Genomic DNA, 12,294 nt, shown 5'->3' on the forward strand with positions numbered 1-12,294 from the left:
CTGAGTAACCAGAGATAGAGTGTATGTATTCTCATAGAAATAACAAGCAGGCTTCCCCAGAATTTATATTCGACAAAGTGGTGCTGATATGTTGAAATCACAGAGGATATTTTGTAGGAAGACTGAGAGCCATTAAAACACACGTATCAGTGTAAGCATCACAGGAAAGTGAACACGCACCTTAATTGCCAGCAGGTTTTGCATACATTGGATCATGTAAATTGATGTTATATTTTTATTATCCAATACATTACTTTTATCACATGACTCAAAAACCGTCTTTATCTGTGTCCTGATTAGTTACAACTACACACCAGTTTTCTTCTTCATCATCAGTTCATTGCCTTTGTAGTTTATCATATCCTCCATCCAGTCACCTGCTCTAAGTCACCAAGCAGGGATGAGGCAAGAGAGAGCATTAAATGGATGAGGTGAGTGGGCAGCGACTGAGTAGCCAGCTAGAATATAATTTAGTAATAAAGAGAGGGTAGTCAGGCATCAGATTTCTGAGGGAGGGACAAATGTACACTAAATGATAGGAATTGCAGACAGTGCAGCTCAAAGTCTCAATGACAGCTACTGATGGCTGCACTGCCTCCCCCACCACCTGATCATAACTCAGCCAGCAGTTAAACAGCTGGGAAGCCCTGTCTCCCTTTCCTATTTCCCCCTGTGTTCCAAGGGCTATAGTAGCAACAGCAGCCTCAGCAGCCAGGCAGCAGGGCTATATCTTGCAGCCAAGCAGACCGCCGCCGCCTCATCACCACACACACACACACACACACACACACACACACACACACACACACACATTGCACACACTTCCCGAATCAACGCGTTGTCACACAAATCCTGGACCATGACAGATGAGAGAAGAGCAATAGGCACGGACAACAGGTATTTCCTCTCTGACAAATTCAGTTTCATTCCCCCCCGATGCTTTTTGGTCTGCATAAGGAAAGAAGCCTAAGCGATACCTAAGCCTGTGCGGACTACCAGAGGACTGGAGGTGGCCTTGGCAGGGGAGGGTGAAGTGGGAGGAGTGAGATGTGGGGAAGAGAAGATGCCAAAATTGACTTTCAGGCTCCGGAAGCCTACAGCTCTCAGCCTCCGCTGTTTTTGAGTTGCAAATGATCTGGGAGTGGTGGGTTGCAGGCAGCCCGTGCCATCGCCTGGAAGAAGACTTCCATCTTTCAGTCACTAGTTCCAACGGGCCGTGTGTTCTGGAAGGGGGTGGCAGCAGGGAGGAGGATGCTCTGAGCAGAGTTCTTGAAGCTTTGCTCTTGGGGGAAGCCGGTCTGTGGGGGAGCCTTCTGACTGAGCGGAGAGCGTGTGAATTGGAAAGGATCCTGAGAGCTGGCTGGTCCCAGTTCCTCTCCGGAAAAGCTGTCGCTCTCGCTTCAGAGATGCGCCTAGCCTTCGCCTGCATCACGCTGCAGTAAGTTCAACTCAGCACGGTTGGCAGTTTGAGTGGCCTCTGGGTATGTGGTGCGGGGGAAGGGAAGCCGAGAAGAAATGGCGAGGAAAGTTAGGAAAGCAGCAGAGCTTCAGATTTTATGCAAATCTGAAAGCATTTTGTGTCCCTCACTTCTGTGCTAGTTATTGGTAGCCTTGCTGTTATCTGCAGCAGAGAACCTAATGTTAGCTAAGTAAGTCTGGGGAAAGTGCTCGATTTATTGTGATTCCAGGCAAAGAGATTGGCGAGCGAGTGTGACCTCCTGAAAGTTACGGATGAGAGGGAAGGTGGCCTGTGGGGGCGGATGGTGAGGAATCAAAGAAGCCGGCTTCGATTTTTAAATTCCCCCGATTGTCCTAAATTCCATTCTAGATTCATTTCCTATTTTGTACATAAACAAACAAATAAAACAAGCATGTCGTTTACTTACTTTTATAACATTAAAACTAAAGATGAACTTGATCTATAGCTAGCTGCTTAATGACAGTCTGGGAGACACGGATGATCTGGCTAAACATTCCGATTGTTCTCCGTGGGTGGGGTGGAGAGCCTCCTAGGTTCCTAGGTTCTTACTGCTACCATAGTCTCCAGCTCCTAACCAGTATCACTTGAAATACTTATGATTTGAAAGGGATGATTTTACATGTAGATGCCATTGTACTTAGCTACTTAACAGGGCTCTGTTTGCTGGCAGAAGAAAATGAAGGCTTAAGAACTTTCCAAAACAACTCCAGCCAGTTTATTCAAAGTGCAGATAACCAACTCTTTTAAAAATAGGTCAGCATGGGCCAGCCTATTGTAAAGCAAATTACCGAATAAACAAGGATGTTGGCAGAATCCTAAAGGTCTTTTTTTGATAGGAAAGTAGAAATAATTAACTTAAAACAGTTGGGATTATCTGACCAGTTTTTCTTTCATGGAAAATGCCCCCCCCAACCCATTTTTTTTAATGACAGGAAAAACACAACTGAAAAGAGAAATAAAGAGTATCTTCATTAGAAATGATGTCTTCCACTTAGTTGAAGGTTTGCTAGAGAAATGACGGTTTTGTTGTATTTTATTCCAAGAAATATTATAGTTACGGTGGAAGGTACCTAAAGCAGACCCCAGGACTTGAGAATCTTCCAACAGACAACTGCACATGCAGTTGGTTTTATAGGTCAAAGTGGTTTTGAACTTTTGAGGTAAAGTCTGTGGCCAGATGTGACTTACACCTGTTCTCCTATGCAGCTCTAAATCAGAAGGATTATTGAATTTGAGGCCAGACCAAGTTACACAGGGATTTCTAGATTATGGAGCGTGACACTGTCTAAAAATTACAAAGAGAGAAGATACTAAAATTAGTAATTGTGAAATGCAATATAATTCTGAAATCCGCTGTTATGAGAAAAGAGGAAATCCAAGGCTGCATTTATCCTGCCCGTTTAGTTTAAAATTGTATGACTCTTTCCCTAAACCATCCAATCTATTACTTTATTACAAATAAGACAGGTCAAGGAGTAACGAGGATTGTTTTAACTAGTCAGCTACTCATCTCAGAATTCTCTAAACATAAAGGCTCACTCAGTGTTTGGGCAATTTTTGTTCTTGCAATATTCAACTATTTAGAGATCCATTCTGTCTACCAAAAACTTCCATGCATAACCTCTAAATGTAACCCTGAGTAGCTTATGACCTAGGAAATATGTTTGCCATGGTTCTGCATATGCAGGGTAAATGTTTTACACAGCAGTGGAGGGAGGGAGGGAGAGAGAGAGAGAGAGAGAGAGAGAGAGAGAGAGAGAGAGAGAGAGAGAGAGAGAGAGAGAGAGAGAGAATATCTTTACTGTAAGAATATGCTGTGATGAGTTTCCAAGCAGTTCCATAACACTATGACAACAGACACTGAGTGCTTGAAATCAGATATTCAGCTAATTGAAGAAAAACCTGGCTAAGAATCCCACAGCCATCTATCAAGAGTTCTTCAAGAAAGAAGCTTATTGGGGCCAAGTTATAGCCATGCCTTACTTCATGCTTCCCAATTTTGTCATACTGCAAGATGACAGTATTGTATCTGGGAAGATGATAGTTAAAAATGCTTTGTAGAAATCTTATTTTAATTTTTAAACCATTATTAGCAAAATTTGTTATGACCGTGCCTGGCCTAGGCATGAAGCTGTGACTCCCACATTGCCTTGCATGCTTTTGAAAGAAAGAAATATCTGTCCTCAGAAATCTCAAAGTTAGTCCCTGAATCTAAATCTACCTATTAGTAACTACCGGGGTTATACACAGGCAAAGGAAACCATTTGAACATTATCCTTTTCTGGATGGCTTCCGGATCAGAACTGTACTTGTCTATGCATGACAGCTACAGAACCTCCACAGAAGCAATACCCCCAGCCACGAGCATCTGCCCAGGGGAAGCTTGAGGCAAAGTCGGGGATGATATTCTTTCCACGTCCTGTAGGATTTTCTCTTTCCTGAACCCCTGACATGAAGTTTAACCTCAAATAAGAGTTCTGTGGGTAAAGCATGTTGAATGAGTTATCTTATCGACAGTGTAGAAGCTATAGAAGGAAGATACTTGTCTACCATTTAAAAGAAAATCCAACCCAGGGTTGAATTTAAAAAGAATATATTGAAAGTAATAGAGTTGACAGTGGTAGGCTGTGATAACCTCCCTGGTGTGCCTCCCACTCCTAGTCACTCTGCTACCTGCTCTATTAAGAAAGAATTGTGCTGTGACGCAGTCGGCTTCAGTGTATCGTTTTTCTGAAGGGGCTGAGATTTGGACGTACTTGAGAAATCATGCTAGGTAAGAGAGATTGCCTTGCTCTCTACGTACTCAAGATTCAAACCACAAAAATTGGAATCTAACTTGACCCCAAGTCTGAACTTGGCATAGTCACCGTTCCAATTTCTGGCTTTACAAACTGTGGAAACAAAACTGGGCTAGGCGCCAGGAATCAGAAGATGATGGAGCTAAGATGGGAGGAAGTGATCTGAAAGATCCAAGAGGGAACTCCTCCATAGGCGGCTGCTGTATAAATATGGGTACCTCTTTTATCCTGCGAGACATGGAAATACAAGTTCTTTGGGATGTGTTTGTGGTAGACTTTAAAGTCAAGGATAAAGCAGAGACTCAGACATCCTATGAAGTTTGGTTATAAAAATTAATTAGTTTTCCCTTTGGGCAATCCTTACTTTTTTTTTTTTTAAGGAAAAGAAAACAGATAAAGAATACTGTGTGGAAGGGCCAGGTGACAAGATGAAGTGATGACAACATGGAATACCGCTGCTTCTTGCATAATCATTTCCTAAAATTTTGTCAGCAAACTAAAGGCCACCTTTACCTAATGAGGATAAAACCAAAATGATTCCCTTGGGTAAACTGTCACATGTGAAGGAGCCTAACCTGGCTACTGTCACTTATCTTCTTCCCACAGATGAGGAAAACAAGTAAGAGTGCAGTGAAAATGGTATAGGCTTAGAGCCAAACAATATTCCAGGATTGGTCTTTCCCAGCATGCTAAATTTAAACAGCAGACTTTTATTTTTCCTTACGGATTATCTGAGCCAACAATTTGAAATGAACGGTTCGCTTTTTAACAGGAAGTTTGCATCGATGGTAAATTTACTTATAAAAACACTATAAAGTCATTCAAAACACATTTAGTTCCCTCTGTAGTTTGGGTTGTGAATCTATTAAGCTAAATTTTTGGGACTTAAAGTGTGTTTCATATTTTGGGAGAGATATTTCTCTGCATTAATAAACTAACTTGGTGGATAGGACTTGCATCAAAGCACAAAATTAATTTCTTATGTCCAATTTGTACAAATAGCGTGAAGGTTAATTTACATGGTATTCTCTGTATAGCTGTGTTTTGACTTTGCATGTTTTTGAGTTAGATGTGGAAATCTCTATCTATGTTTCAGGTCTCCTAATTCCTGGGTATTTTAGATTTCTTATTATGTTATAGGGGATAGGAATAATATGATAAATTAATATATTATATTCAAATCACAAATTAAAATTATGTATTGACATCTAATTTGGGGGGTTCAAATATTAATTTATCTTTAGGCAGAAAATAAAACCAAATGTTGGCATAATGACATCAGAGGAGCTCTGTCCTTTGGTAGTAGCATGAAGTTGAAAACCATTTATTTGGAGACCGGTTGTCAAATAGTACAAGTTGGTCTCCAATTCATGATGTAGCTGAAGATGCCATGAAATGTCTGATATATCTTACTGTACTTTCTATGCTGACATTGTATTGTGTGCTACCACATCTGGTATCTGTGGTACTCAAAATCAACCCAGGACTTCTTGCAAAGTAAGCAACACTCTGTTGTCTAAGCTACATCCCCGGCTTGAAACAAAGCTTCCAAATTGTTTTATGTCTTAGATTTACTGGAGAAAAACTTTGTAGACAGTTTTAATCTAACCATAAGTAACCCATGAACATGCTGTTCATGTCTGTCAGCAGAACCTTGCATTCAACATTACCACCAGAGAATTACACCATAGTTAATAAAGGGAAAATCAGACTTCAATCTGTCTTCCAAGCGAAGTGCGCTCAGTTCTTGTGATAATTTAAATTCTATTTTTTTCTTTACATATTTAAATCCCATGACTATGTGAGTTGGACCTAGCACATGGCTTTTCAAGTGGGAGGCTTGATTCATAGTCCCTTCTGAGGTCAAATCATTCTATAATATTCTTCCCTCTAATGCCCATAAATCAGTTACCACATACGAATTTTAATCAGTAGGAGGACAGGTCGGAAGAGAATTGTGTTAGCTATTTAAAATGTCTTTAGAGTTTCATTAAATGAGTAATCACAGTATGATGTTCCCCTAGCAAAGCAGCTGGTCCTTGCTTTATAATGTATTTTCTTTGCCTTTCGATAATTCCACATTTTGATTGTTCATGATGAGATAGAAATATAGATAATGGTTTGGAAAAAAATCAACCTCACATAAAACTGCTCAATATGCAAATATGCTAATTTGAATTTCTTTTCATTTATTTCTTACACATTGTGAAATAGAGTTTAACATTTCTGACTCTGTTCAAAATGCCTGCCTGGACTCAATTCTTAATGCTAGATTAAACATCAGTCCAATATTTAAATGTGGCTCAGATTCCTTTTAAAATAGCCAGGATAAAAATAAAACCCACTACATATAAATATTTGCTTTATATGTATAAGTGTGTATGTTGAGACTTTAGGAAAGAATATTCATAATAAATACACAAAATATATGGGGCAGTGCAGAGTGCCCAAGAGAAAAGGGGCATGTCACATGAGCTCAAAGTCCTTCACTTCCATCTTCAGTGTCCACATGCAACAAAGCATGCCCGCCTCTGTATCTCCAGTGCTGTGAGTGGTAGAGACAGGGATACTCCTGTCTCTAAGAACTCACTGTCTTCCAGGAACTCACTGGTCAGCCAGTCTAGCTGAATCAGTTAACTCTAGATTCAGTAAACAAACAAATAAACAAACAAATAAAAAAAACTAATGGTAAGCTACACAGGAAGATGCTGAAAGTCAACTTCTAGCCTTCATACCCACACAAATGTGCCCCCATCCATACACATGTACAAGCATATACCCCCTACAATTATACCATACATGGCACACATATCCACTCACACATATCCACATGCCCCACTTATACACATCTGTATAGATACGAGAGAGAGAGAGAGAGGGAGAGAGAGAGAGAGAGAGAGAGAGAGAGAGAGAGAGAGCAGACAGAAGGGTGAATCACATTAACTATTTCTAGTCCCGCATGACTTGGAATCTTGTTTCAGATATATTAAGAAAAAAATGTCCTAAAGGGACTCTAACTGTATACACCCTTATTTTTCTTTATATTAATTAAATCAGTGATACTTGCAAAGTTATTTACCATCTCACATTTTCTTTCTATACTGTCTTCATTATTATTTTACTCAAAATGATTTTCTTGAAATATTTAAAAAGAGGTTACTGATGACGCAGGTAAATCAGGAATGCGTTGTAAACTTCACCCAAAGGGGTAAATAACGCACAAACCTTAGAAATTATAAAACCATTTTTCTTTCTAACGTTCTGAAAACACACTCATGCTATCTATTGAGTATATCAGATAGCATTCTGTTTTGTTCTATACTGATTAGTCTGCTGTTGTTAGCTATGTGTACCTCTTATGTGAGGAAACCTATTGCCCAGACAGACAGCCTTTGAGTTATATATGAACCAAAAGGAATGGAGTGTGCTATGGGAGACCATTACAGAATTCTTGACCTGAAAACAGAACCTGAAGAAAGATGAGTTGGTGGTTTATTCAGCAACCTGTTTTGCTGACACTGAGAACATAAGGGAGTCTTTCTTCCTTGGCTGTTAACCAAATTTTTTTCTTTCCTGGCTAATGAAGAGTGGGAGACCTGGAAAAGTCTCATTTGTCTGGACTTTCTTCAAGTGGATTTTGAGTTCTGTAAACAATAGCCAGTCAATTCTGGGATGTTTAAGGGTCATGGGAATGGAGTTACTAAGATTGCCACATCAAGAGACAGACACGTTAACACCATGCCCCTTTATCTGATTTTATTCTTCAGCCATTGATAGATTCCCTTTGTGAAGCATTCTGCCAGGGTCAGCAAAGGATGAATCAGGAAATGAAAGAAATCCTTACAGTGCTAAAAGTTGCCATAACTCTAGTAACTGGGAAGGGCCCAAGGAAACATACATAATACAGAGCCAAGTACATGATTTATTCATATAATCTTACTTTGATAAGAATTAAGAGTTGATACTAACAACAGAGGAGCCAAGTTGCATGGAAAGAATCTGGTTGCCAGAACCGCTAGAATGACTCTCTCAAAGCTACCTGCCTGACTCCATTCTGTTGCTTTTCATTGTGGCTCTGATCTCTGGAGCTTCCAGCAAGGCTAGAAGGTGACAGTGAGTTCAGGGGATTACACCTAAGCTGAAGTAATCATTTAGACCAAAGTTGATGCATTCACAGTTAATCGCATTCTCTGAATTCTTAAACAGAACATTTTCATTCAGTCAAAAACATGACTCCTACATTACCTTCTCTTTTCCCTTTATATTATGGAATTATTCAGCTTTGGACAGCTTTGGAAGAATAGAAAAATGCAAGTACTTAATGTTGCTTAGTAACTTCTCTCATCTGTCATTTAGAGCCGCACATTAACAACTGTAACTTCCCCACACTTGTCCCAAATTACTAGAATCAAGAGAGAGCACACAGCTGATGAGTCACATTGCTATCCTGTTGTTCTTAATAAGAGATCTGAATACCAGGATGGGTGTTCTATTGTTACATAAGCTTGTTTGTCGCCGCATATGTTAGAACTTTCTATTTGCCAAACAGAAGTCCCTGCTTGTCACCTGTTAAAGAAGGGTAGCATAGAACCCGTTCAGAGAACAATGATTTCTACTTGTTTAAAGCAGAGACTCTCAACCTGTGGGTCACAACCCTTTTTCACAGGGGTCTCCTTGCCATCTGCATATCAGATATTTACATTATGATTCACAACAGTAGCAAAATCACAGTTCTCAAGTGGGAATGAAAATAATTTTATGGTTTGGGAATCACCAGAACGTGAGGAACTGTGTTAAGAAGGGGTTGCAGTTTTAGGAAGGTTAACAACAACTGGTCAAGTCTCTCGTTTGGAATGCGCTCAATACAAAACCAATAAAAACCATGGTTTTATAGAGAAAAGTACTAAGGTTTTGATCTTCAATTGGAAATCTTCTCTTGTGTCTATTGATGAAGCTTTTATCCAAGTTACCTGGATACCTACTTGTATGGCATTTGATGCTTAACAGAGGTTTTATCAGTGTAAGGATACTTCTCATGGAAAGATCTTATGGTTGACTTAAATTTAAAATTTTATGTTTTAACAAATGGACCCTCATTCTTAGCATTAGTGATGCAGTTAAAAAAACCAAGTATCTGTTATATTTGATGTAGTTTTCATTCATTAGTAGCACCATGTTGATCAGAATTTCTTTTCAAATTATAAATACCAAAGGCACATTGAAATACTCCTTCCAACAGAGTATGTGTTAGAGTCTGTAGGTAGAAGTTTAATTACAAACCTCCACAGTATTAGTCACAGGGTCTCTCATTCTGGGAACATCTATTAAAATGTCTTTGAAAATTGGAGGTAGAAAGTTAAAAAGTATTGACTTATTAGCATTTAACTATCCATTTAAAACATACTTAGCACCTACATTGCATCAGAATAGATGATTCTGGAAATAAAATTATATCCCTAGTCTGACCTTGATGCCATGGGGATCCTAAATTCAGATGTGGAAGAAAACACATAGACATAGAAATTAGAAAACTTCAACCTATGTGTAGTAATGTGTAGCCACCTGTAGTATAGAAGTCAAAGAGGGAGAAGACTGATAAATTAATTAGATTATTACAATCTGAATTGGGTCTTGAGAAATTATGAATTCATTTTAAAAAGGACAAGGGCACTTATAAAGAAATATCTAGTGATCATTTTTCTCTTATTTCCTTATGAATACCAAGTGTGCCTGTCATTTTATGCAAGTATAACTCTTGAGTGAGCAGTGACCTATAATGAACAAACAGATGAGAACAGTAAATCAACAAAGAAGGATTCATTTGTTTATTTGAATGGTAATTGAAATGTTTGGTATGGATCTGAATACCTGGGAAAATGCTAGAGAGACTAATGATAATATCATAAATAATTTTGATGCATTTTAATATGTTTGTAGTAGAATAGCTTTCAAAGATTGAAAATATATTGGCACAGAGGAAAAAAAAAAACACACAAACACACACCAGAAATCAGTGGGATTCTAAAGGCCGGGTAATAATGTCCGATAACAAAAGAAAAGTGATTGTCTCTGTTGACTGTTACTGAGACTAACTGAGACAAGGACTGAAAATACAGCAGGCCTATTTGAGCACAGGGAGTTTCCTGGTTATCTGAAATTGTAACATCATGGGGGTAGAAATCAAAGCCTAGATGAAATGTTCTGAGTGAGGAGGAGTTCAGGAGAGGAGTTCTTGACTCATTCCACAGTCTATGAAAGTTTGAAAAAGTAACTGTTTCTTGAGAATAAGTGGGTTTGCAGTAAATTTTTTCTCTATGAAATGGAATATATTTTAGTGTTTCTACATAGACACCAGAAGATCAGCATGAAGAAAATAATTTACAAGAGAAGAATAGTTAATGCATATCCACGAATGTGGTCTTTATTTTTAAAACTTATATGAATATTGTTTGTCTTTCACATGGGGGAACATTCCGGTAAAGAAAAATCAAGGGCAGATCACAGTTCAAACAGACATGCAAACTTGAGGGAAATCTCTGGAACTTTATTTCACCTGTCAGAGTTTTAATAAGTTGGAGAGTGTTTATAATTTTGAAATGTTAGAGAAGTTATTTACCAGAGCCATACAGAATGCTGGTCTAGGTTGTAAGGGCACTGTTTGAGCAGGTGGTCATTAATTTACAGTGAAAACAGTTTACCACAGAATGCAACTCAACTCAGTTGCTTAGAAAGAGGCATAGCAAATGTAAATAAATTAATTCGTGTTGTTTCATTTTCTTTTTCCTTGAACTCAAATGCCCTACCTCCATAATGGGCAGCATCACCTGTCATCTTCCTTCTTTTTCCTATTGATTTGGAAACCTGAAAGGCTGTGTTCTTTGAACACATCTCTTGTTATCATAACTACTAGTTAAAGTATGGCGACTGAGAAGTCAGTTGCTTAACTGGACATCGTTTCTGCCCTGACAGTCCTCTTCATTATTATCCCCTGGTCATTGACCACTCAGCTCATCACGTGGAAAAGTGTATGTGATGGATGCTGCCCTTACCTCCAAGAACCAGTGCTTGCGCAGACCTTGTATCCTGCCACTTAACCATCTAGACCAGACCTAGCACATAACTCCAATATCTGTCTCCCCTAATCTTCACTTCCTGTACTCATTTTCTTCCATTTTACATTTGGTCAAATGACTCAACAGAGCATTCTGCCTGTGCCTTTCCACCCAGGTTCTTTAATGTTGCTCAAAACCACAGAGCCATGAAAACTGGTGTCTTAATAGATTTGTGATCACTCTTGCTGTTTTCTTTCCCCTTCTCTGCAGCAGCATCTACATAAGCTCTGCCACGTCTGAAGTTAATGTTTCATTAAAACAAAAGGTATTTTAACGTTGTTCGCTACTTTTATTTTCCCAACATTTGAACATTTAAGTTACACTTTTTATTATAAGTGGAAAATTGCTGTAATTCGCTGTAGCTTAATCTTTCCTGCCTGCCTCTGCCTTGCTTGAGTCTTTTTCCTGCTTATAGCACTCACACCTCATGGTTACTCTCTCACATTCCTTGTGCTCCTCCTGTGTCTTCAACTCTTTAAGTATCCATAAAACAAAAATAAAGCCTTCTTCGATAGTTCGAAATGTCCCTGGCACAAACCAGGCATTGACCAATGACTGAGTTAACAGCTGTCTGAATTACGATGCTCCTTTCTTTATTGGCAATACTTAATTATTGCCTCATTATTATTTCTCTGGACCAACAATGGTTTCACTTTTTAATCTGCTTAGGAAGGTGTTTGCCACTTGTACTTCCTCCCAGTTGATAGTGAGCAGTAATAAGTGCATTTGCTTGCTGTGGAGATTCGTTGAGTGAATGAGATTATTTTTTAGTTGGCCTAAGTAAAGTGATTAAAATTTTATTTTCAGTATTTTTTAACTTTGAGTTATACGCTGTCATTGTGGATATGCATATGGTATTGTGGGTATGCATACAGTGCGTGCATGTGTGTGTGTGTGTGTGTGT

At 38.9% G+C, this 12,294-nt stretch overlaps 1 protein-coding gene across 6 annotated transcripts in view; it reads left to right on the forward strand.

Annotated features, from left to right (window-relative positions):
* The first annotated feature begins 658 nt into the window (after nucleotides 1-658).
* Dgkb (diacylglycerol kinase beta) overlaps nucleotides 659-12,294 on the forward strand; it is a 667,872-nt gene continuing 656,236 nt past the window's right edge. For 2 of the 6 annotated variants that reach the window (XM_029540833.1, XM_021201521.2), the window contains exon 1: nucleotides 1,001-1,438. The gene's annotated coding sequence lies outside the window, so the exon portion shown is untranslated. Of the gene's footprint in view, nucleotides 898-1,000; nucleotides 1,439-12,294 lie in introns of those variants that run through there. The other 4 variants (XM_021201517.2, XM_021201520.2, XM_021201522.2 and 1 more) reach the window with 3 other exon arrangements.

The sequence above is a fragment of the Mus pahari genome, chromosome 7 (assembly GCF_900095145.1).
Source record: "Mus pahari chromosome 7, PAHARI_EIJ_v1.1, whole genome shotgun sequence".
NCBI lineage: Eukaryota > Metazoa > Chordata > Mammalia > Rodentia > Muridae > Mus > Mus pahari.